The sequence below is a fragment of the Artemia franciscana genome, unplaced genomic scaffold (assembly GCF_032884065.1).
Source record: "Artemia franciscana unplaced genomic scaffold, ASM3288406v1 Scaffold_209, whole genome shotgun sequence".
Lineage (NCBI taxonomy): Eukaryota > Metazoa > Arthropoda > Branchiopoda > Anostraca > Artemiidae > Artemia > Artemia franciscana.
This window is the reverse complement of record NW_027063105.1, coordinates 637,875-665,497: the sequence shown is the minus strand read 5'-3', so window position 1 is coordinate 665,497 and position 27,623 is coordinate 637,875. Positions and strand designations below refer to the sequence as shown.

General features: G+C 33.9%; 1 long non-coding RNA gene across 1 annotated transcript in view; it reads right to left on the bottom strand.

The window, feature by feature from the left end:
• LOC136042823 (uncharacterized) overlaps window positions 1-27,623 on the bottom strand; it is a 61,702-nt gene that overhangs the window by 16,926 nt on the left and 17,153 nt on the right. Inside the window, exons 3-4 of the long non-coding RNA XR_010621446.1 lie at window positions 9,736-10,028; window positions 2,294-2,474 (exon numbers count right to left, since the gene is read on the bottom strand). This is a non-coding gene — a long non-coding RNA (uncharacterized LOC136042823). The remainder of the gene's footprint in view (window positions 1-2,293; window positions 2,475-9,735; window positions 10,029-27,623) is intronic.

The following is a 27,623-nucleotide window of genomic DNA, read 5'->3' as shown; positions in this document are numbered from 1 at the left end:
GTTAAGTCAGAGAAATAACAAAATTAACATATTGAGCAGAATTATATCGATTATTTTACAATGTTAATAGTAAAAAAAATTGATCAGTATTACGAAAAAAATCATATCGTTTATTTGACGGAAAATTGACAAAGTCAATTGAAGTTTACTGACTGCTACTAATAGCCAATCACAGCCGAAACCACCTGAAACCAGTACAACCAGGGCTGTCAATTCACAAATTTTAAGGGGAGGGCAAAGATCTTTTTGATTTTTATTAAATAAACATAAAAAAGTAGCTTTACAAATCTGGGAGGGAGGGCATTTTTTATTTTCTTCAGCTTTTTCTTGATTTAAAAAAAAAAATCAATTTTGAGAATCTTACGGGGGGAGCTTGGGCTTTTTCTTTTTATCGGTTGGAAATGCCAAATAAGGGTATGTTTCAAAATATAGGGAACAATTGCTCCCCATGCCTCCCCCTAGTGCCCTTGACTAAACTGTACAGCCGCACATGGCAATACTTATCTGAATGCATCACTTCTCGAGGGAGGAGGCTTTGTGATTGAAAGGTTTAGCTGTAGTCCCCAAAGAATCTGAGGATGGTTTTATCCCATGTCTATTCCACTAACGTTATAATTCCACCAAATACAGGTTTTACTACTGTTAATCTTAAACAGCCATGAAGGACGAAGAGGACTGCATAGGTTCGAATGAGGGCTGTATATGCCTTGCAAAGGTTCGTTTGAATGTAGATTTTTAATAGGGCATTTATGCAAAGAAAGGCTATAGGGCTAAGCCCTTTTCCATGCGAAAAAGAAACAACTGATACTCCATCGGTAAATGGGAGTCTCCTCTTACTTTGTGTACCCTGGTGGAACTATTATGTAATTTGCCACTCTACTCTTACTTTAAGTTTAATCAACCATCTACGCGATGAAAGGCTTATGGACTTACCGGAACTATTAAAAAAAAAAACTTTTTTTAACTGAAAGTAAGGAGCGACATTAAAACTTAAAACAAACAGAAATTATTCCGTATATGAAAGGGGTTGTCCCCTCCGCAACGCCTCGCTCTTTACGCAAAAGTTTGACTCTTTCTCACAACTCTACTTTTTAAAACAATAAAAAACAAAACAAAAACAAGTTTGTTCAACTGAAAGTAAAGAGTAACATTAAAACTTAAAACGAGGAAAAAATAATCATGTATTTGAGAGTGTTCGTTCCCTCCTCAATACCTCGCTCTTTACACTAAAGTTTTTTTTTAGTAGTTTCAAAAGAGATATTTATTCTAACTAAACGGCCTTTTTGATTCTGGGGGTAATTCTTAAAGAATTGGATTAAAATTCGAAGTTTAGTATAAAGAGCGAAGTATTGAAGAGGGGACGAACCCCCTCATAGAGGTAATAAAAAACACCCAGATATGAAGTTTATTGCGTAAGTTAATTTGTAAGTTACGTATATTTATTACAAATAAAAAACGTTCTTCAAATAAAATTAAAAGTTCTATTGGACTTTTTTACCTAACCGTAAAAATTGGAGGGCTACTAGGCCCCCTCCCCTGCCCATTTTTCCTTAAAATCGTCCGATCAAAACTTTGAGAAAGCCATTTAGCCAAAAAAAGGAAAATTAATATGCAAATTTTGTTGTAATTATTCATAAACGGTGAGCCAAAATCAGAACCCGCATTAATTCAAAAATGTTAAGAAATTAAATAAAAAAAAAGTTTTTTTCTACTGAAAGTAAGGAGCGACATTAAAACTTAAGCGAATTTCTCATTGTTTTTTAAATAGTGCTAGAGAATCCAGCGCTGGCTTCATGACGATTCTCTTCCCCCATTATAAATTCCTCTATGGATAGATCCTATCACGGAACCCCCTCCCCACCATCATAAGTCACAATTACTAGTTACTTACACCATATGCACCTGTCACACCAAAACTAGTAGCCTCCCCCAAACTAATAAGTTTAGTTTATTTAATAAGTTTAAAACAAATTCCCCCAAAACTAGTTTGATTCTCAGAGTTGCAACTGCATGGCCATGTGACACCAAGAGTAGTAGCCTCATGCCTAGTTCAAATGGAAATAGTGAAATTCTTTTTGAGAGCAAATAGCAAAGAATTATACCAGCTGTTGCTCCTAATATTATGAGAAAATAAAAATGGATAAAATTACCAGCTGAGAACGTCTCATTAAGTTTCAGTTTTCAATCAAGCTACCGAAAATAGTCATACCTCTTTTTAGATCTAAGACACTCAATAAGCCTCTATTTATAATAATAATAATAAAAAAAACTGTTCCCGATTCATGTCAACTACCTTATATTCTACATTGCCACAGATTATTGGTATCTCATTGGGTTTCGGTGAGTCTCTTCTTTTCTCTTAATAGCATGCTGCCATCATCACTGTTATCCATTTTTGACTATTTCAATATTCGCTGTTCTTCTTCTTTGAAATTTGAATTATTTTCAATGTATGGTGAGACTCTTTTCCATGACTGAAAAAGCACAAAAATGTTGTAAACAGTCATGTTTTACTGGTTCACGAAATATACATCAATGGACATTTACAGCTCAATGGGGGCTCCACTAAAATACAGTTATAGTAATGTACACTCAATAGATTAAGTCCTCCCTCTTCCCCCGGCATTGCTCCACACATTTAATATCTAATCACACTTGGATTAAATGTCTAATTAAATGAAAAGAACAACAGGTTCTTTCAACTGAAAGTAAGAAGCAACATTAAAATTCAAAACGAACTGAAATTATTCCGTATATGAAGAGGTTATCCCCACCCCCAGCTTAGTACCTTTTCTCTTCAACTAAAATTTTTATCACTTTTAAAAAGCTGAATATTCTAATAAAACTGCTCTTGTGTTTTAGGCTTCATTCTAAAAAAAAATGGGAAAAAATCTTAAAAAAGGGGGGAGATTAAAGAGTAGCGGAGCTGCATGCAAAATGTGTTAGCAACATTTATTTTTTATATTATGAAGTAAAAATTGTGTCACTAGGATTAACCTAACTTCACTTCTTGGATATGGTGGCTATAAGACACAAGTACCAAACTTTGTTACCCACAAAGCTATAACACGTCTCACTTCCTTAAACTCCTGAATAAGCATTGTGTGCCGCTTCGGATTCGTTGAAATACCAAGGGCACAAAAATGAAAACATATTTAACCCTCTGGATAATCTGAAAACTCGGCTTTCCTGCAATTTTTTTTAGCTGCTATGAGCATTATTTGGTTAAAATTTGGCCTTGGGTTCTTATGAACAATGTTGTCAACGATAAAAAAAAATTAATAAACTTTGAAACAGAAAACAATTAGCGGAAATTAACTCCTCTTCGACAAAATTCAAATTTATAAAATCTATTGATTTTAGCCTAAAATCTATAGAATATTAAGATAGGCCTAGCTAAGAAATAGACAATATTGTAAAGTCAGAAATCCACTGTCAATAAAAATATAACATTAATTTTAACAGAAACCCCTGTCTCTAATGTGGAGCTCCAACTGCGTCATGAAATTGATATTTTAAGAGGGAGTATATGCCTTAACCCATAAAAGGAAGTCGTATGTCCCAAACTACTCCATAAATGATCGGAATCTTGTATAAAACTAGGTTAGGTCGCCTATATATATTTGGTCCACAAGAAAATATTCTATCCAACCTACTTACAGCACAAGACCCTTTTCTACCTATTTTACCTATTTACCTGATAATTAGGTAAATCCGGCACTGTTTGTTTGCAGGACCTATGTGAGGCATTTATTTATTGTAAGGTCATTCATCGAAAAAAAAAACTCTGAACCTTAGAGCATTTTTAAGTTTTCATCCTTCAAATATTAATAACCCCCAAAAATAGGTAAATAGGTATTAATAACTAATTAAAATTATTTAGAATCACACCAAAACTAGTACCCTCCCCCTAATGCCTAGTTCAAATGGAAATAGAGGAACTCCTTTGAGAGAAAATAGCAAATAACGATACCAGCGGTTGCTCGTAATAATATAAGTGAATAAAAAAAGATTAAATTACCAGCTGAGTACGTCTCATTAAGTAACAGCTTTCAATCAAGTTTCCGAAAAAGATCATAATTATGTTTAAATCTAAGACACTCACTAAGCCTTAAAGAGTAAAAAAAAAAAGTTACCGATTTATGTCAACTACTTTATATTCTACATCGCCATAGACTATTTGTATCGCATTGGGTGTCAGCGAGTCTCTCCTAATAACATACTCCCATCATCACTGTTTTCTATTTTTGACTTTCTTCAATAGACGCTATTCTTCTTTTTTAAGTATGGACGCTTTTAAACATACGGTAAGACTTTCCTCGACTGAAAGAGCAAAAAATGTTGTAAACAGTTTCGCTTTACTGGTTCACAAAATATACATACATCTATGGACATTTACTGCTCATTGGGACATTAAAGGGACATTACAGCTCAAATGTGTTCCAGTGATAAAAACATCAATCAATCTACCTAAACACTACTTAGGAAGAAATTCGAGCTTTCAGGAAATAAAAATTAATGAAGATGATAGAATGCGAAAAAGTAAGATAGAAATTCGTATGTCCACCCGATTTTATTATAAAATAAGGTCGAAAATAGTTCAATAGCACGCCGAAATATTGATTTTCTGAGAATAAGAAGTTGTGTAGTAGGAAACCGGAACAGCTTAATTTAAATCAACCTGAACCACCCAAGGTTACCGCCAATAACCTTAGCCGAGCCTCCAGTAATACATATCTAAACAACGAAAACAAAAAAGGCTGGCAGTATAAATTACCAAAGAAATAAAGAGCGGAAAACCTTTTTGTCTATTAATATTAATTAGACTAAAAAACTGAAAGTATTATTCAGTCTTCAGGACTGTAAATTTCACTAACACACTAAGAAGACTTCTTGGTTGAAATGATGTCATCTTGCAAAAGGAGACTTGAGAGCTGTCTTAGGGATTTTCTGGGACATGCAGGACGCCCTGTCAGTATTATCGAACTAAATACTAGCTGATAAAATTTATATTTTGTTCCCATTATTTACTCATTAGAGTTTGAAAGAAGAATCGGGAAGCTAAGAAAAAAGGGAAGCTTCCGTCTCCCTCACTCCTAAAAACTATTCTTATAACTACATGAAGGATTCGCCACTGATATGCTGAAGGAAATAATCCTTCTTCAACCAAGCCTGAGGTGATTTGGGAACCAAACATCCGTTTCTAACTCCTATTATCTTATTTATTTTGTCAAAGTCACTAGAAAATGCCTTGAAAAATTGATACCTGCCTATATTTAACTTCCATATAAGATCTCCCAACAGTATTTTACCATGTGAAATACCAGGTATTAGTTCAGAAACTATTCACTGAATTCAATATTGACACCCTAGTTCCTAAGAAGTCACCAGTTGCAGCTCATGATGATATGGTAAATAAAAAAAAAGACAGAATTACCAGCCGAATGCGTCCTCTCCCCAACCAAAAACCAAACTGTTCTTCTCTTAGAACATGACCTAGAGAATCTCAAAATCATCATACTAAGTATCATCATACTAAGCAGGTTACTTCCTACGGAAACTAAGCTAAGGCTTCTATAATTACCACACTCACACTGATTATTTTTCCAATTAATTAAAAAAAAAATTTCCCAAAAATTAATTTTTTTAAAGAAAAGTAAAAAAAGGCATTTTAAACTTAAGACCATTAGGGAAAACTTCTTAAAATAATTCAAACTCAAAACAACCAGAAACTACTATTAAGGGAATAAATGAAAACCAAAACAAACCGAAATTAAATAAACAATCATAGCAAACAGAGAGATATAGGTACTAATCTACAAGCAAATCTTCTTTGGCTTAGGAACCGTTTAACGTTTGTTAATAGTTTTTTTAGTATTAATAGGTTGATAATAAATTGAATATAAATGAATAAATAGATCTTAAAACGAATAAAAAATAAATTTACGTTCAAGTCGAAAGTAAAACAAATAAAAATTCTTACAAACAGGATATCACACACAAAATTTTCTAAAATCAAATACTAATCAGAAGTTTCGGAAGAGGGCTCAAAAAAATTAAATAAGAAAAGGTCTAGTTGCCCTCCGACTCACTTTTTAAAATCCCCCTCAACGTACCTTGAGGGTTCGAGCTTAATACTGTTAGTAGTTCATGACAGATTACACACACACCTTTTTGATACGCTGGGTGCAAGTAGTATCTTTTGATTTAGTTTTACATGTCCTTCAACATTCGAAACAGTTTTACCTAATTACTCTCAACCGTTCCGAACACACCCAGAATCAGTCGATTGTCCTCGGCATCTTTTTCAAAAGATGTGAGGGGTTTTGTCACCCCAACAGGTCTTACTTAATATAATAAATCTTTCTTAAAATGTAAGAGCGAAGTTATTTGATCTTTTGACTATTTTAACCTTAATTCTCATGAGCCTTTCGGATACACCCACAACAAACATTTCTCCTATTCTTAATGATAAACCCTGTATGTAAACAATACGCAAATTGCAAAATTTACAATCTTTTCCCCAGATTTATGGGGGTATTGCATCCCTGGATGCATAGTTCTATTAGATATTTAGACTAATTTAAACGTATTGAAAATTAAAAAAGAACTGATCATTGTAAAGGAGAGGAAGCATCTAAAAAGGGCAAGAAAAAGAAAGAACTGGTTACCTTACAATCTCCCTTCAACATCCCTTAACCTACCTTGAAAGTTTCAACCTATAATACCCCAAGTTATTCCATATTCGCTACTGATATTCACTTTTCAAAACCAACAAAATATAATTAATGTTGATTGTGTTTGACATTCCTCTCAAAATTTCCTTAAAGGTTTTGCCTTAATATTCTTAGCTTTTTTTTAGGTCCATGATCAGACACACCTTCTTTTCTTAAAAACCTTAAGTGTTAATAATGGGCAACTTGAATAACATGGTGCCCTTGTCCTGGGGCTGGGAGGGTGTCAAACCCGGAAGAAGTTATTTACCTGTGGACTATTTTAGACAAAATGGCTATCTCAAAACTTTTATAGAATGAATGGTTGAAAAAAAATGTGCCGGAAACTGGTTGCCCTCCGATCAATTATGGCTCTTAAAAAAAGACACTAGAACTTCTTATTTCAAATCGAAGGAGCTCCATCCAAAGCTTGAACGACCTTTTCTTCAATATGAAGTTCCTCTGGCAAAAAAAAATTACTAATAATGCACTGAACCTTTATGGCTCTTCATTATAGCACTGATACCTCTCATAGATCTGGTTTAATTAAAGTTTTATTACAATTACTACTTACTTCCCCTTTTCTTAAATTTATTTAGAAAAATCATTTACCACATTATCAGCACCCAGGGCCTATTTATTTTTTTGTATCCATTGATTATCATCTCTAATGCTTCCTCGCATGTTTGCTTAAGATAGTACAATTATGCTTGATACAGCTAATTGCCTAATGAGAATATTGGAAAGTTTTGAATTGTGGTTAAATTTTCTGCAATTTCAGTAATTTTATCAAAGGCCTCCATTTGTCCTTGGTTTATATTTTAAAGCTTTTTCCATTTTCCTTACATTCCTTTCGATTTCATAATATTTTTTGTAAAACCCCTCTTCTTTTTTGTGAAACAAAGGCGACTTCACGATTAATTCTAACTGCATTTTCAACAATCCTTCGTAAGAAACCATCTGCAATTTCGCAAAGTTTTTCCTAAAATAAAATTGTTCCACCTATTTTCTACATTGTAGAATTTCAAACTCTCCAGTTTAATATTTTACTCTTCGCTTACCCCCTATGTTTCCCTCCCCTCTATATTCGTATATATAACAGATGGCAATGACCCTTATCCTATTTGATTCTTCCAGTATATCCATTCCAAATTCGAGTGAATCAATAGTTTTTTGTTTTTTTTTAAATAAAAAGTTCTAATAGGAATAAATCCTTTGAATAGACAGTGATAAATTTCAAAAAAAATACTAGATATTTTGGGTATATATGGAGGGACCGCCGTTAGTAGTAATACTGATTAACGCAGTAAGTATTAGTAGTGATAATACTACTGATGACGTTCACTGCATATGTGACCAAAATATCAATTATTTTGTGAAATTTACGAAATTATCTAGGTTACTTTTAGCATGAAGATCTGGAAGAATCATTTACTGTCGTATGGGGATTCTTCATACACATATATAAAAGACCAGGTTAGAGAAGGTAGTTCTTCCTTTTCCAGTCTTCAGTCATTTTTTTTGCGAAAAAAAAGAATCTTTTGGAACCTTCCTGATATAAAGAAAAGATCAATGGAGACATGATCCAATTGTTGTTTGCGATATAAATGACAAAATCAACACCACACTCGAGATTCATACCAATCTCACAAAATTATAAAACGAGGACGGAAATCAACAAGCGCCTGTAGTTTCATCATCTTCTGGAAGTACATGGGTAATATCAAAAGAATCTGACCAGTTAGCTTTCCATGTGGATCTTCTGATGTTTCTTTTTTTCTTGATGTTCATCTATCAAGTTACAAAAACAGGAAAAATTCAATGGCAACCACTTCAGTTACTGACCATTTTCTGGTGACTAATCAGTATATAAGAGGGTATCAGCAACTCCTAAACAGTTTGTTCAGAAAGATAAATTTTGAGACTATCGTGGTAAACATTTACTACTCCTGGATTTTTTTAAAACGAGCATTTATTTATCACTGTTATTTTCAAAACTTTTTTTAAGTTACTACGGGGCAAAAATTGTTCATATCAATGGCTACATTGGTGAATTTATTAGTCTATTAAGATGAAGCTGAGATTTAATACCGAGCCCCCAGGAATACAGATTTGAAGCAACGAAAACAAAAAGCCTGGGAGTTTCAGTGACCGCAGAGAAAAAGAGAGTCAAACCTATTGTGCAAAAGGGGGGATGACAGCTGTCTTAAGGATTTTCTGGGACCTTCTTCTGTCTTAGGGAGTTTAGAGACCTACTGGACGAACATTTAGCTTTACCCAATTAAATACCAGCTAATAAAATTTCCGTTTTTGTTCCCATTATTTCCCCATTAGAGATTTGAAGAAGAATCGAGAAGCTAAGAAAAAAGGGAACCTTCGTCCCATCTCCCTCACTCCTTAAAACTATATGAAAGATTCGCTCCTGATACCCAATTAAATACCAGCTAATAAAATTTCCGATTTTGTTCCCATTATTTCCCCATTAAAGATTTGAAGAAGAATCGAGAAGCTAAGAAAAAAGGGAACCTTCGTCCCATCTCCCTCACTCCTTAAAACTATATGAAAGATTCGCTGCTGATATGCTGAAGGAAAAAATCCTGCTTCTTACACACCTAAGGCGATCCAGGAACCTCAAGTCCACTTTAATTAGCTAGTTTATCGTCTCAACATCACTAGAAAAATTCTTAAAAAGAAACTTATATCTGACTTAATTTGATTTCCATTAAAAATCTCCCAAAAATATTTTACCCTCTGAAATGGAATTCATTAGCTCAGAAATTAGTCTCATCGATCAATATTGACTCCCTTATTCATAAAAAGTCACTAAGAAAAGATACCAGCTCCTATGCAAAATAAGATAGTAAATTACAAAAAAAATTACCAGCCGAGTACGTCTAATTAAGTTTCAGCTGTCAATCAAGTTACTAAAAAAGATCATACCCCTGTTTAGATCGTAGACACCCAATATTCCCAAGTTATCGAAAAAATAAAAATAATTATTTTCCCGACTTATGTCAACTACCTCATATTCCACTTCGTCAATGTCATCGCATAGGGTTTTGGTGAGTTTCTTCTCTCCTAAAAACATGCTGCAATCATCACTTATCTCCATTTTCGACTTTTTCAGTAGATGCCGTTCATCTTTGAAATTTGGACTCTTTCCCAATATACAGTGACTGTTTTCCTCGACCGAAAGGGCACAAAATTGTTGGTAATTAAACAGTACCGTTTTACTGTCATCATTCATGTTCTCCATTTTCGACTTTTTCAATAGATGCTGTTCTTCTTCTTCGAAATTTGGACTCTTTTTTTCAACTGAAAGGGCACAAAATTGTTGGTAATTAAACAGTACCATTTTACTGGGTCACTAAATATAAATCAACAAACACTTACAGTTCAATGGGGGCTCCACTAAAGTGCATTTATGCAAACGTGTACTCACTAAACTCAGCTGTTTAACAACCCCCCTCCCCTCCCCGCCATTACCCCATATATTTTATAGATTAACACGCTTGGATTCAATGTCGCAAAGAAGCTTCTTTTGATACAAAATAACAGAGAAAGATGCTCATAATTATATGATAAAATATAAAAAGAGACAAAATTACCAGCCAGCTATGTCTAATTAAGTTTCATCTTTCAATCACGTTATGAAAAAAGATCATATCCCTGTTTAGATCTAAGATACCCAATAAGTTTAACTTTTAGTATAAAAGTTAATCTTTTTTGTGACTTACATTTTGTTCCTTTTCTTTTTCATTGCATAGCTTCTTTTTATGTTAGTAAGCGAACAAAATTTGACTTATTTCATGTTATAAAATGGTGTCGGAAAGAAAATCTTTTCCAAGTTAAAAAGCAATTTAATACTTAAACTAATACGCCTTGATAAGGTAGTTTATCAATTGAAGAAATATGCATACAATACTTGAGCTCTTGAGAAGCATTGCACGAGCTACAGACACGATAGGGGATGGCTTTAAATATTTAAGACCAGAATTGCTTACACTGAGTGACGCAAAAATTAAAGAAAATATATTTTCTTGGTCCGGTCCGGTATAGAATATCCCGGAAACTTCCTAAAGTCATAATTTCAAACAGTGGCATATTCATTCCAAAAGATACCCGTAGTATTTCCAAAATAAACAGTTGAAATCGAGGACTTTTTGATATTTTTAAGTAATTAAACGATAACTTAAATTTATGTTGATATATTGAAATTTATATGTGATAAGTGAATCGTTGTTAGTCAATGCGGATCGCTTTTGGGATGTGAAGTTTCTTCCCATTTTATCTGGTTTTTGATGTTACTGAACCTAGGCCTTCTCCAGAGTTCTTGGTATCTTTTACTTTATTTTAATAGCTTTTTTATATTATTATTATTATTTTTTATGTTTATTTCGCTGGACGTGACAGCGGGCGGTGTTATTGACCGGGCAATGACGGGAGAATATGTTTAATTACACTTGTATGAATTGCTTGTAGTGAAGTATGGATGCTGTATTTATTTAAAGAAGTTTTTTCCATCCCGTGTATTACGAATTTGTCTTTTTAGCTGGGCTCTGGACCTTTTGTTATTTGTTTTATTATTATAACGAACCTGAACCTGAATTTAGCTGATTCATTTGAAGTTTAGACAGTTACGTACAATAGAGAAACTTTAAGGAGAAACTGACGAATGTTACGACAGTTTTGACAATGTATATTAGGGAAGGGGTTTATTAGCGATTGAAACGATTATTATATTTGGAAGGAGCGTAAAAGAGGCGTTGCCTAATTTCTATCTAAGTAACAAATGCGCCTCCAAATTCATCAACAAAAAAAGCATTATCCAACATTTAGAATGAGGTTTTTTTTCAACCTCATTCTAAAAATTCTGAGGAGGAAACCTCTAACCAACAAACGACTTTCAGAAATAAATATGACCTTAATACTTTTATCTAGGGAGCTCGTGCATTTATCCTCAGGAATTAAAATTATGCGTACATGTTGCATAAATATCTCTTGCTCATTGTCGAATCATTTTATGGTTTGTCGTAAACATCAACAATTAACAAAGGATACCAAAAGAAAAAGTACTAAATACATCTTCGAACTTGCATTTCATCCAATCAGGTTGTTCTTAAACTTCCTTCTCAAACGAACACAACGGAGAAAAGTTATTGATGAACCCTTAAAGTGTCTTTTTTCCCAAGGACAGGTAAATAAATCAGAGCGATGTCGGCACACAAAACCTGAATCAGATAGGCTTTCTACAAATAAATTCATTTTTGAGTAAAAATTCCAATAATTAGGAGGCATCTTGTTCCATAATGGAACGCGTTGTTCACGGTCCAAATAAACCTTCCGTCATGATTCCGAGAGCTCACGTTTCGCATCTAACAGTCTGATTTTGATTTGCTGACTTATCTTCCAATTATTCCTAACTTTTTTTTCTACTTAATAGAAAAACATTCTGAGCCTTGGCTATTCTACTGCTATCACCTTCAATCTATCTACCGTCTTGTCAATAGCACTAAATAACGACGAAGAGTCCTGGTTGAACTTCGCTGAGGTAAGGATGCTGGGACTGTTTTGAAAAACTGTTCATTTTAGTTTTATTGATTTTATCCCCTTGTAAGTTGTTTTTTCTTATTTGGATTGCTGAGGACGGCCCTTGAACATAGGGCCGAAATATTCACTCTAATTTGTTTCCCACTGTCTTAAAAAAAAAATTCCCTATTGTTCTTCTTGTTTTAGGTGTTTGCAATAGCACTACCCAGGTAAGTGAAGTTATCCACTTAAACTACCTTCTCGATACCCAACATTACCTCTTCATCTTCATTTCTTCAAAGTCCAGGAAACTTGGCCTTCTTCACATTAATTTTAAAACCTGTTGGCTACTGGCTCCTCGAGCTTCCAAAAATTCCAATAATCAGTCATTTTGCTAACATCTTCATCTAAGACGCTTAAGTTATCAGGATAAACTAAGTCTAGAAGAAGTTATTTTCCGAATAGATACCATGCTCTCCCATAGTCTTTGACAAGTTTCTTAGGACGATCCATAGAAATGGGGATTTTGTTTTTCATTATTTTTCTGATTGAAAACAAAGGGTGAATTCGCACCAACTATTTCACAAGTAATTTTATATTTTATTTTAATGAATATTTTTGGGACTTCCTCCATTAGGCATAAAATTAAAAAGTATTACCACAATCTGTCTGTGCAAGCCCTTAAATGTGTTTTCTTTCAATTCAAGTTATAATTACATAGAGAACTGCAATATTTATTTTTAAAAATAATCAAACCTCTGCTAACGTTTCTCTTAAATAAGAAAACTCTTAAATTGAGATTGATTCTCGGAGTTGCAAGGGCTTACACCTGTCACACCAAAATAGATAGCCTCCCCCTAATGCCTAGTTCAAATGGAAATAGTGGAACTTCTTTTGAGAGCAAATAGCAGAGAATGATATCAGCTGTTGCTCATAATAACATGAGAAAATAAAAATGGATAAAATTACCAGCTATGTACGTCTCATTAAGTTTCAGCTTTCAATCAAATTACCGAAAAAGATCATACCCCTGTTTAGATCTAAGGCACTCAATAAGCCTCTAGTTATAATAATAATGATAAAACAAGAGTAAGAGCTCATATGGCACTTGTGACGAGGTCGGAAGAGCCAAGAGCTCATATGGTATGAGCTCTAGCAAAATTCTAAGAATCAATAGATTGATTTAAAAGGAAAATCAGAGGCTTAATGCCGGTCGGGATTTAAAATGAAAGCTCTGAGACATAAGGTCCTTCGAAATATCAAATTTCATTAAGATCCGATCACCCACTCATAAGTTAAAAATACCTCATTTTTTCTAATTTTTCCTCTCCCTTCAGCCCCCAGATGGTCGAATCGGGGAAAACGACTTTATCAAGTCAATTTGTCCAGGTTACTGACATGCCTAACAATTTTCATCATCCTAGAACATCCAAAAGCACCAAAGTCGTCAAAGCACTGGACCCCCCCCCCCCTTACTCCCCTAAAGTAATCGGATCCAGCCCGGTTATGTCTATCAGGTATCTACGACATTTGCTTATTCTACCCACCCAGTTTCATCCCGATCTCTCCACTCTAAGAGTTTTTCCAAGATTTCCGGTTTCCCCCTCCAACTCCCACCAATGTAACCAGATCTGGTCGAGATTTAAAAAAAAAGCTTTGAGACATGAGTTCCTTCTAAATATCAAATTTCATTAAGATCCGGTCAACCGCTCTTAAGTTAAAAATACCTCAATTTTTCTAATTTTTTCGAACTAACACAACCCCAACTCCCCCAAAGAGAGCAGATTCAGTTCGGTTATGTCAATCATGTATCTATGACTTACACTTATTCTTCCCACCAAGTTTCATCCCGATCTCTCCTCTAACCGTTTTCCAAGATTTCCTGTTTCCCCCTCTGACTCCCCCAATATCCTAATAACATGCTCCCATCATCACTGTTCTCCATTTTGACTTTTTCAACAGATGCTGTTCTTCTTCTTTGAAATTTCAATCATTTTCTAGGTACAGAGAGACTCTTTTCCATTACTGAAAAAGCACAAAAATGCTGTAAACAGTTATGTTTTACTGGTTCACAAAATATAAATAAATGGACGTTTACAGCTCAGTGGGGGCTCCAGTAAAGTACAGTTATAGTAAAGTGCACTCAATAAATTAAGTCATCCCCCAACCCCACCCCCCCCCCCACCCCCGGCATTGCTCCACACATTTAATATTTCATCACACTTGAATTCAATGTCTAATTAAATGAACAAAACAGGATTTTTTTTTCGACTGAAGTTAAGGAGCAACAATAAAACTCAAAACGAACAGAAATTATTCCGTATATGAAGGGGTTACCCCCCTCCCCTAGCTCAGTGCCTTTTCTCTTCAAGCTAAAATTTTTATAACTTTCAAAAAAGCTGAATATTCTAATAAAACTGGCCTTGTGTTTTAGGATTCATTCTTAAAAAATTGGGACAAACATTCAAAATTAAGAAGGTATTGAGGAGGAAGGTAATCCCTTCTAAACGGAATAATATATGTTCGTCTCGAATTTTAATGTTGCTTTACTTTCAGTTGAAAAAAATATTTTTTTTAAGTTAATTTCTGATCTTTGAAAATAATGCCGTTAAATCTGGCTCAAGTTTCATTAAAAATCCCCCGTAAAATATTTTACTTAAGATAGACCGACCCTTAGCAAACTTTTAGCTGACAGACTAAGTTATAATAATTTTTCCGATCACTCCAAAATCCTCCCTTCAGCGAAAATAATTTGCCGGAAATCATCAGCATAATCAAATTCCAAACAAGTTTTTCTTCCCCATTTGATTCTATGTTCTCCCACTGCCTTTACTGTTCTCCTCAAGACTAAGTTCATCCAACTGATCCATATTAAATGGGGTAGGATAGGATTTCACTAACGCCTGATTTAATACAAAACCTTCTGTTAACCTCCTTTCCTATCTTGACCGCAACAATGTTATTCTCGTACTAGCACTAATACTCTTAATATATTTGTCTGGTATACCATACAAGGATAAGACCTTCCCTAAGCTCTTCTATCTACAGAATTGAACGCTTGCTCATAATCTATAAAACTGAGGAGCAAACGTGTTTATTGACTAAGACACTCCTCAGTAATTAACCTAAAGGAGGCCCTAGAAGGTCAATCATTTTGATCAAGTTTCTGTCAATAGACTGATGTGTGCTTTACTTAATCTTCATTCGACCCTTCAATCAACCCTTCAATCTTGACCAAAGCTAATGTAACACACTGCTTTTGATCAAAATGATTGAGTCATTCAAACTTTCTATCAATCACAGTCAACACTTGACTCAAACGTCAAACAGGTTCCTAGACTCATGCTAGAGTCAATCGATTGATGAAAGCTTTTGATCAAAATGATTGGCCGTCTAGGGCCTCCATAAGAGTGAACATTCGGTCGACACATCCTCTACCTTTCCTAAACCCGCATTGTTCTCCTCTTAAAACTTTGTCAACAGCATCTCTCAGTCAAAAAGATATCATATTACTAAGTAATTTGGTACCTACAGAGACTAGGTTAATGTCCTTTTAATTACCATATTGACTCTTTATCACTTTCGGTACTTATCTGTTAGAGCAACAACACTCAAGAATTACACTGTCTAATACCCGAGAACAAACCGGTTTCATTTGTCTGTTTTAAGAGACAATTAGCTTACGCTCAGTGGAAAACAAGTAGTTTGTGACATAACACATTGGACTAATATAATTTGGGATATATATTTGTACATTAGAGGGGAAAGTAAAGTATTTGGACAGCAGGAAGTTAGAAAACAATGCTTACTTCATATTTGGCAGAATCATTGTAGCTAACACACTTTGCATGCATCCTCGTATACTTTACCTCCCCCCCCCCTGATGCACAAATATATACCCCGAATTATATATATTCTCAATGCATTTTCGCACCCGTAATTTGTTTTTCCAGTTTTTGTTTCGCCATGGTAGATTCAATTTATAGGTAAAGGAATTCACATCAGAGACGCATTGCGATAATACCTGGAAACTATCACACATTAGTGGAGGGGTTTGGGGTTAAAGCATTGCGGGTCTACATAAAAAATGTTTTAGCAGCAATTATTCTGGATATTATGAAGTAGATATTGTTTCATTTGGAAAGACCTAACTTCACTTCTTGGGTGTCGTGGCTATCAGACCTTTAATTTTTACCTTTGTACCTTTTTACCTAATTGTACCTTTAAAATTGGGATAAAGCATTGCGGCTCTACATACAAAATGTTTTTGCAGCAATTATTCTGCATATTTTTATGTAGATGCTGTTTCATTTGGATTAACCTAACTTCACTTCTTGGCTGTCGTAACTAGAAGTACTTTCTAATTTCCATAATATTTTTTCCTTATAACCTCCCGGCCAATTTAAGGACGACTAGCTTCTTGTTTGGCCCTGGATGGTAGGCCCAAAAGGACAATCTTTGGTAATGTGTCAACTTTCAATTCTTTGGGAAAACACCTAATAAATTTTCCGCCGTCTTTTGGAGTGCTCAAATCTCTCTTTCGATTACATATACCAACACATATATAAATAAATACTTATCATAATGGAAATAAATCGTGCGAAAAACTAAAAACGACATTATTTCAAACTTTCCAACTTTTTTGGAAATTCTTGTCTTATAAGTAAAAAAATAATCATCGCTCTTGTCTATATGGCACATGCGATCAAGGTGCATTAATTCAAAAATTTTAATTTTTTATCCTGGAGAAAAATTATATCTTCAAATCTGCTTTTCGAACACATATAGTTTTCCACTCTGGTCTTTACAGTCCCATTCATAAATAAAACAGCATTATTTTGTATAACCCAGTATTGATCCTAAAATTGCAGGAATTACTCCAATTTGTTTACTGTTTTTGTTATATTGGATCTTCCTACTTAACTTTAATAGCTTTATTGTAAAATTAAACATAAAAAAAAACAAGTTTTTTAACTGCAAGTAAGGAGCGAAATTAAAACTTAAAACGAACAGAAATTATTCCGTTTATGAAAGGGGTTGTCACCTCCTCAACGCCTCGCTCTTTACGCTAAAGTTTGACTCATAACTCTACTTTTTAGAAAAAATAAAAAACTTTTTTCATTCTATATATTTCATTTTATCATTTTATATTTGAAATTTTTCTATATATTTCAAATTTTTCATTTTATATATTTGTTTATTTAATGTCACATGTTAACTAAAACCTTAACAAAACAATATCCCCCTCCAAATCCTGTGGCATGATATGCAGGAGGAACAATAAAAAAACACAAAAAAGATTGGATTCATTTAAAATTTCATAAAGACGTAAAAGTGGTAAAACAGGAGAATATGGATTATTATGGAGAAGATAGACAATATAATGACATATATGAGGGGAGAGGGGGGGATTTAGGGGACAAATCTCCCTCCCTTTAATGACGTCCCGAGAGAGATACGAATTTAATAGCTGTACAGTCTGTTTATAAGTGACCTATCTGAAACCAAAATTCAGTTGCGTAAGTTTGCCAAAATCCAGAAGAATCTACTTGAGCTAATTTTCCCTAATTAAGTGAAAATGACAGTGAAAAATGAAAAATGAGCCATATAGTACCATAATGGCAAAAATATACTAAAGAAAACTATGTCATGTTTCTCTGGATGCTTTATCTAGACGGGTTTATCTTAATTTCGACATAATTTTTTAAGAAACTAAATGGTACTTCTCTGTTACGGCGCATATCTATATAGAAGCTAAGTAAAGTCCGTTTCTCTGACTAATCCTAATAAAATAGCTCAAAATATGATGCAAATATAATACTTTAGAAACAAATTGGAGCTATATATTTGCAAATTCGGGGGGATAAAGTATAGCGGGTGAGCATCCAAAATATATTAGGTATAATTATTTTACATATTACACAGTGAGAATTGTTTTCTAACTTCACACTGTCAAAAAATTATACCCCAACCACCTCTTGTGCAAATATATAGCCCAAATTATATATTTCCCATCTATTCTGTTACTTGTCAAAAAACTAATGAAGAAACCGGTAATGAAAAAAAGGTTTTTTTTAAACTGAAAGTAAGGAGCAGCATTAAAACTCGAAACGAACCGAAATTATTCCACATACGAGGGAGTTGCCCCCCCCCCCTGCTCAGTACCATTTCTTTTCACATTAAAATTTTATCTCTTTTAGAAAAGCTGAATATTCTAATAAAACTGCCCTTGTCTTTCAAGAATCAATCTTGAAACAAGAGCTAAGAGCTCATATGGCACTTGCCACGAGGTCAGAAGAGCCAAGAGCTCATATGGTATGAGCTCTAGCAAAATTCTAAGAATTAATAGATTGCTTTAAAAGGAAAATCAGAAGCTTAATGCCGATCGGGATTTAAAATAAGAGCTCTGAACCACGAGGTCCTTCAAAATATCAAAATTCCTTAAGATTGGATCACCCACTCGTAAGCAAAAAATACCTTATTTTTTCTAATTTTTCCACTTCCTTCAGCCCCCAGATGGTCGAATCTAGAATAACGATTATCAAGTCAATCTATACAGCTCCCTGACACACCTACCAATTTTCATCGTCCAACCGCACCACCTAACTCTCTCAAAGAGAACGGATCCAGTCCGGTTACGTCAATCATGTATCTACGACATTTATAAGCGTTTTCCAAGATTTCCAGTTTCCCTCTCCAACTCCCCCTAATGTCATTAAGTCTGGTCAGGATTTGAAATAAGAGCTCTGAGACATAAATTCCTTCTAAATATCAAATTTCATTAAAATCCGGTCACCCGTTCCCAAGTTAAAAATACCTCAATTTTTCTAATTTTTCCAAATTAACAACCCCCAGCTCTCCCAAAAAAAAATGGATCCGTACCAATTATGTCAATATCGTATCTACAACTTGCTTATTCTTCCCATTAAGTTTTATTCCGATCACCTCACTCTAAGCGTTTTCTGAGATTTCCGGTTTCCAAGATTTCTGTTTCCCCCTCCAACCCTCTATGTCCCCGGATCTGATTCGAATTGAACATGGAGCATCTGAGACATAATATTCTTCTGTATATCAAGTTTCATTAAGATCTGATTACCCATTCGTAAGATACCTCGATTTTCACGTTTTCTAAGAATTCCGGCTTCCCCTTCCGACTCCCTTCAATGGTGCTGGATTTGGTCGGGATTTAAAATGAGAGTTTTAAAGCACAAGATCCTTCTAGATATCAAATTTCATTAAGATCTGGTCAACCGTTCGTAAGATACAAATACCTCATTTCTTCTAATTCTTCCAATTTACTCCCACCCCCAACTCCACCAAAGAGAGCGGGTCCGGTCCGGTTATGTCAGTCACCTATCTTGGACTTGTGCTTATTCTTTCCACCAAATTTCATTCTGATCTCTCCGCTTTAAGCGTTTTCGAAGATCCCCCCCCCCCTTAATGACACTGGATCCGGTCGGGATTTAAAATAAGAGATCCAAGTTTCGAAGTACTTCTAAAAATTAAATTTCATTAAGATACGTTCACTCTTTCGTAAGTTAAAAATACCTAATTTTTTATAATTACCCCTCCTCCTCCCCCCCAACTCCCCCAAACAGAGCAGATCCGTTCCGAATATGTCAATCCCAAATCTAGGACTTGTGCTTATTTTTCCCACCAAGTTTCATCCCGATGGATAATTTGTTATCCACCGGATAACAAACGACTATTTCTAATTTAATCTGGTCCAGTCCCTGATACGCCTACCAAATTTCATCGTCCTAGCTTACCTGGAAGTGCCTAAAGTAGCAAAACCGGGACAGACCGACATACAGAATTTGCGATTGCTATATGTCACTTGGTTAATACCAAATGCCATAAAAATTCGGACAAACGTTCAAATTTTAGCATAAAGATAAAGGCATTGAAGAGGAAGGAACCCCTTTTAAACGGAATTATATACGTTCATCTCGAATGTTAATGTTGCTTTACTTTCAGTTGAAAAAATTATTTAAATTAATTTCTCATTGTTTTTAAAATAATGCCGGTAAATCTGGCTTAAAACTCCACGGGAAAAAAACGTAAAGTTTGCTTTTGTTTGGTCCTGGATGGTATATTTTTCTACGTTTTTTTCTTTTCGAAATGACAACATCCTTAGGGTGCATTTCATGTTTGCCAAAATTACAGAAAAAAACTTTTTTTTTCCAACTTAGCCCTCCTGAAACCAACAACATAGCTTAGAAAATGTAATTCAACCGTTTTATCTGAAGCGATAAAAGTTGACTCAAAAGAAATGATTTTTAATCATTGTCAAATTCTTATGATTTTTTATACCTATCTTTCTGTCTCATTCATTTGAAATTATGGAAATTTTAATGCCCAGGTCCCAAATACACCAGGTCCCTATTCTCATTGGAAGGAACAGAAGCTAATCCAAATAGGGGTTGGTAAAACAGTGGTTGAGTTAAAAAAGGCAGTATTACCAGGGATTAAGTTGCATGGGGGTTGAGTCAAAATATGTTTGAATTGTTCATTAAAAAGGACAGATTTAAATGAGGGCTGAATTGCACAGAAATTGGGTAAAATGAGAGTTCGTTTTTAGGGGTTGAATTCAAAGTGAGTTGTTCCACGAAGGATAAGGTGGCTCAATTATATGGAGGTTACACTCTAATTATTTTCTTATTTTTCCCTTAATTTTTCACGCAAGTAATTCAAAAGTAAATTAGATCAGCGTATAATATTATATCAATATTATGTAGGAGGCAAGATAATATTTCGGCAGAATCAATTTTCAAAATTCACACTCGTGTTTACCCTTCTATAAAACAGTGTACCGCCATAGGGTGTACTCAAAGCTTTATTCTAAATATAAATAAAACAAACTACTTTGTACAGCACTCAATTCCATTCCACACCATTTCCCCTTGAGACAATGGAATCTAACTATCTAAGAAAGATGGAAGGGGATATACATGTATTTCTCTCCTTTACAGTCTGTTAAATATTTTGGCTTTTTAAGAAAAATGAATTACTTAAATACAAAATGTAGAGTTCAGACTTGTTGCAATTAAAGACAGGAATGTGTATCTATGATATAATCAAATCTTAGCTGCGTCCAGGCGCGGGGGGGGGGGGTTCTGGTTTTGACACCCCTGAAAACATAAAATAATTTTGTAAAATTTGTAATTAAATCCATGTAAACCAATGATCAAAGTATTAAATCCATACAAACAAATAATTCGAAAAGCCGTGGTTGACTGTGCTCAATTTTTTAGTTACTTAGAATTAATGCAGTGGTATCCTTGAAGATACAGTTTCAAATAGAAATATTAAGCCCTTTAGAAAATCCAAAAATAGTATTTACTCGAATAGTTTGTTATATAAAACTAAAAGAATGGCCCGTCAAACTAAAAATATCAACTAGTACACTAATCGTAACCGGAATCCAAATGTATAAAAACAATAACAACGTTTCATCAAAGAACTGGCTACATTCTATATTCATTCAAATTATGTAAAGCCAAATAATTCAAGGTTGTACATCAAAAGTTATAAGGCTGCTGAGATCTACCTAGTTTTTCGAAAAAAAAAATAAATAAATAAAAAGAAAGGAGGCTATACTGATTTCAAACACATCATTAGACTAAAAGGCATATTTTTGTATCCGAAGTCATAGCTATTGGGCTTTTCGACTATAATGAACAAAACGACTATCTAAAAATTTTAATCGGGATATTAGGGGAAATGGGTGCGGGGCAGGGGGCCTAGTTGCCCTACAATTCTTTCGGTCACTTAAAAACGAAACTTGAACTTCTAATTTCCGTTCAAATGAGCCATCTCATGATGTTCCAAGACCAATTGGTCGATACGATTACTTGTGGGAAAAACAAAAATAAAATAAGAACAAAAGGAGACAAATAAACAAGCATCCATGACCTTTCTTCTGGCAAAAAAAAAATACAAAATTCCGCATTTTTGCAGATATGAGCTTGAAACCTGAATAATATGGTTCTCTGATACGCCGAATCTTATGATGTGATTTTTATTGAGATTTTATTCCCTTTTTTCAAAAATCTGGCAAATCTTAGCAGGCTCATAGCCTTTGATAGGTAAAATAAAACTTAAATGAAATTTATATTTTTTCCTTCCTCTCTTTTCTTTAATCATATACCTCCTGAAATTTCTGCGTCGCCTTGAAACAAATTGTTGTCACAATTTCTTCTAATTTAAAATGGGATATCCATATAAACAATGCGTACTTGTATCTTATAGCCACTACGCCCAAGCTCTGAAGTTAGGTTAATGCTAATGAAAGAATTCTTACTTCATAATACGCAAAACAATTGTAGGTAATACATTTTGCATGCAGATCCACTACAGTTTAACCCCCCGCCCCTTCCCATATTTTCTCTCAAAAGAAGTTCCACTATTTGCATTTGAACTAGGAAATAGGGGGAGGCTATTAGTTTTGGTGTAACAGGTACACGCACTTGCAACTCAGAGAATCAATCACAATTTAGAAGTTTTCTTATTTAAGAAAAACGTTAGCAGAGGGTGGATTATCACTAAAAATAGATATTACATGTAATTATAGCTTGAATTGAAAGTAAAAGCGTTTAAGGGCTTACACAGACAGATTGTAGACGAGGGGGAAATAGCGATAGAATCAGGAATGATCTTTAACCTTTTATCGTTGAATTAAACTAAGTGTTTTCATTTTTATGCCTAATGGCGGAAAGCCCAAAATATCCATTAGAATAAAATATAAAATTGCCAGTGAAAATAGTTGGTGCGAATTTGCCCTTTGTTTTCAGTCAGAAAAATAATGCACATATTAAAAGAATTTTGTTTTATTGAAAGAAATTTAAATGAGAAAACTAGGACTAACTTTTTGCGTTCACAGGATGTGTCTGCGCAGTCATAGGTAATCGATTAGTTGAGGCATAGTACTGTAACTTATAGGTCTTGTTTTTAAACATTTAAAATTTTTCATTGCAAAACAGAAACTTTTTAATAAATGCAAATATCATCTAGATAAGGTCTATCATTTTTTAAATAACTATCAAAAGCCTGGCTGAGCCTAACTCGTATTTTGGGGTCAAAACAGAAAATAGAAAAGTTTAAAAAGGTTAAAACCATAATAATGGTTTAAATATTCACTTTTTTTTAATTAGCAAAAAAAAGTAACAGTTAAATAAAAAATTAAAAAACATGAATACACATGTTCGGGACATAGCATGTCATGAAAATTAAAACAGATTAGACTGGCAAATTCAAAAAGGGCCAAATAAAGCTCAAATAGGAGGTTATTTATGGCAAAAAAACTTCGAATATTAATAACCCCCAAAAATAGGTAAATAGGTATTAATAACTTCTTAAAATTAATTAGAATCAGAATTTTCTAAAATCATAGCTATTATAAAAAAGAATGAAAAATGGCAAATTAGAATCACAGTAGATTTGAAGGGGTTCAAACCTGAAAATTTCCTTTAAATATTCCTCAAAAGGATCCCCCTTTAAAGATATCTCGATGGTATTTATATATTTCCTTTAATTCCCTCTCTTTTCCTTTATCATATACCTCCTGAAATTTCTGGGTCCTCAATGAGATTACTCGTTGTCACGGTTTCTTCTATTTAAAATGGGATATCCATATAAACAGTAGTATCTTAAAGCACCTATCCCTTTGCTTAAACTCCTGAAAAAAATTTGTGTCCCTATCACTATTAGGAATAGATACTTCCCCGACTTGACCATCTGGGAGGAGGGGGGAGTGGAAGGACGGTTAATTTGGAAAAATTAGAAAAAATGAGGTATTTCTAACTTATGAACAGGTTATTGGATCTTAATGAAATTTGATATTTAGAAGGATCTAGTGTCTAAGAACTCTTACTTTAAATCCTGATCGGATCTAGTGACAGTGGGGGGAGTTGGAGGGGAAATGCCTTTTGGCTCTTGTTATCCTGGAGAAACTGCTTTTCGAAAAATTGTATTTTTCAGTTTTGGTCTCTTTTGGCTCACTCATAATTGAAGTAACAATTTTTTTATAACCCAGTTGTAATCCTAAAACTGCGAGTAATAAAGGATTTTTTTTTTTTTTTTTTTTTTTTTTTTTTTTTACAGTTTTTGTTATATGGGATTTTTTCCAACTAAGGTTAATAGCTTTATCGTCAGTTGATTCAATTTACAGGTAAACAGGTTCAAACAAGAGACGCATTGCAAGAATACCTGGAAAATATTGCACATTAGTGGAGGGGGTTGGGGATAAAGCATTGCGGCCTGCATACAAAATTGTTTCAGCAGCAATTATTCTGCATATTATGAAGTAAATATTGTTTCAATTGGTTTTGACCTAATTTCACTTCTTGGGTGTCGTAGCCATAAGACTTATAATTTTCACAATGTTTTTCTGTATAGCCTCCCGACCAATTTAAGGACGACTAGCTACTTGGTCGGCCCTGGATGGTAGGCCCAAAAGGACGATCTTTGGTAACCTGTCATCTTTCAGTTCCTAGGAAAATTACCCAATAAATTTTCCGCCGTCTTTTGCAGTGTTCAAATCTCGGTTTTGATTACTCATACCAACACATATATAAATAAATACGGTACTTAGCAGTTATATAATAGACACTCGGGAAGTGAAGTTCGATTAATGCTAATGAAACAAAACTTGATGAATATATATTAGTTTAGAAACAAATTTGGGCTATATATTTGCACATTAGAAGGGGGGAAGCAAAGCATATATTAAATGTGTAAATAAAAAAATGAACAAAGAAAAAACCGATTTAATTTCTATAAAGCAGTGAACAAAAATAAAATATATAAACTATACTTTAACTAAAAAAATGAAAATACTCCGAATATTTCGGCCCCACGTCCGGGAGCCTTTCTCAACGGAAAAAATAAAAAAAAGATTACAAACCGACAATTTAAGACTTTTTTAAGACATCATAAAAAAAATACCACGAGAAATAAAACACCACACACAAAAATATATAAACAATAAAATAAATAAGAACAACTCACATCATAAAACAAAACTCCTGCATTGACGGTAATAACTTTAGAATAAAACTATAGCAACTGTATATTATGAAACTTTCCTCTGCCACATTTGGTGCATAAATAGGAATCTATTAAAAATGAAATTTATAAATACTTGCAACAAAACAAACGCAGGTCACCAAACCCCAAATTCAATCAAAATCTTACACGTTGAATTTTTCATTTGCTATTTTAACTGAAGTCTGTTGACATCTTACAGCATTGACCTTGCTTTTACTTTCGTTTGCAAGGTTATTACTTTTTTAATAAAAAAGATATTTTTTATTTTTTTAAATAAGGTATAGTTTATATATTTTATTTTTGTTCACTGCTTTATAGAAATTAAACCCGTTTTTGTTTTTTTTTTTACTCAATTTTTCGTAACTGGAAAACCAGTGTGGTCCAAGAAATTATTCATTAAATGTGAAAACTAACCATTGTTGTATTTAATATATGCTATGTTTACACCAACCCCAGCCCATAATGCGCAAATGTATGGCCCGAACTTTTGATAAAAAAAATGAAATAAAATAAAAAAATATGATGTAAATATAATACTTTATTAGGAAAATTATAAATTACGACCTAGAATTATGTACCCAGAACGCCGAAATGTTAAGAATCGCGTTAAAAGGGGGTCTTCCTTCTGCCTTTGCTGCCGCCTAACCGGTTATTATCCCATCTGATCTTTTCCATCCAAATGATCGACAGTATAAAGAAGTTACTTGACAAGTTTCTTGTGTCGAAATTTTATAATGTCTATTATATAGTTTTTTGTTTATAAGTTTCATTTCTTTCAATGAAAACACCGAAAGTATGCAACTATCAAAATCTAAGGGAAGGGCAACAATTTAGGGGACAAATCCTCCTCCCACAAATGAGGTCCCAAGAGAAATGCGAATTTAATAGTTGTATAGTCTTTTGTTTATAAGTAGCCAATCTGAAACCAAAATTCAGAGGCGTATTTTCGTCAAAATCCAGGGATAGGGGGGGGGGGTATGAAGGTGTAGCTAATTTTCCCTATTCAAGTGAAAATGACAGTGAAAAATTAGCCATAGAGAGCCATAACGGAAAAAAATATACTAAAGAAAGCTATGCCATGTTTCTCTGGATGCTTAAATTATGCAGGCTTATCTTTACATGATTTTTAAAGAAACTAAATGGTGCAATTCTGCTATATCGTCTTCCTAAATAGAAGCTAAGTAGAGCCCGTTTCTCTGACTAATCCTAATAAAATATCACAAAATATGATAAAACTATATTACTTTAGAAACAAATCTAAGGTATATATTTGCACATTCGGGGGATAGGGGTAAAGTATAGCGGGTGTGCATCCAAAATATGTTAGGTATAATTATCCTGCATATTACGCAGTGAGAATTATTTTTATAACTTGACACTGTGAAAAAATTCTACCCCACCCCCCTAATGTGCAAATATATAGCCCAAATTATATATTTCCCATCTATTCTGTCACCTGTCTTAGTTTGTCTAATGCTAAGAAGAAAAAACTAACGAAGAAACCGGTTCTACTTACCTTCTATATATACAGTCACTATAACAGAAAAGTACCCACTAAATTTCAGCTGAGGGACAAACTGGGGTACGGGATGAGCAGTTCCTCCCCCCCCCCTGCCTCATATCAAATTAATGCTTGAGTAAATTTTGCATAAATATCTATTATTGTTACATATATATATATATGATACATAGCTCACATCAATGATTAACTGCTAGAGGAAGAAATACAATATATACAAGTTGCCTCACATTTATCTCTAATGAATTCCTTTTCAAACAAACCCAATACAGCAAAGTAATTATTAACGCGTCTATAATATAAACCGTGTAGTTTTCCAAAGGCGTTTAACAGAACTGAAACGATATTCTTACAAAAAGAATAAGATAGGGTCTCTGCCAATTCGTCCATTTTTAACCAAAAATCCAACTAACAAAGAGACACCTTGTTACATAATGAGGAACGCGTTGTTCCTGCTAGGGGTAACAAATTTCTTGAGAGGTAAAGAATGCAAAAACTGATGAAATAAAGAAAACATTTAGTTACTGCATTACCGTGAATGTCCAAACTCTGGCTCATTTCGACATTCAACAGTGAATGTCCGAAATAACTTTTTTTCTCCTTGGATTTAGTCAGAGTTACAGTTAACTTTTTCAGTTTTATGCAAGGTCTCATGGTGACAGGTCAGGTTAGATTTTCATTCATTTCTGAGATTTATTAACTTAATTTAACCTAACGCGAACTGATATAGCTTTTTCCCATCAAAGCATGCATAAGACTAAAAAAGCTGATTCGCTACTCTAATTGAATCCAAGGAGAGAAAAAGGAATTTCGGA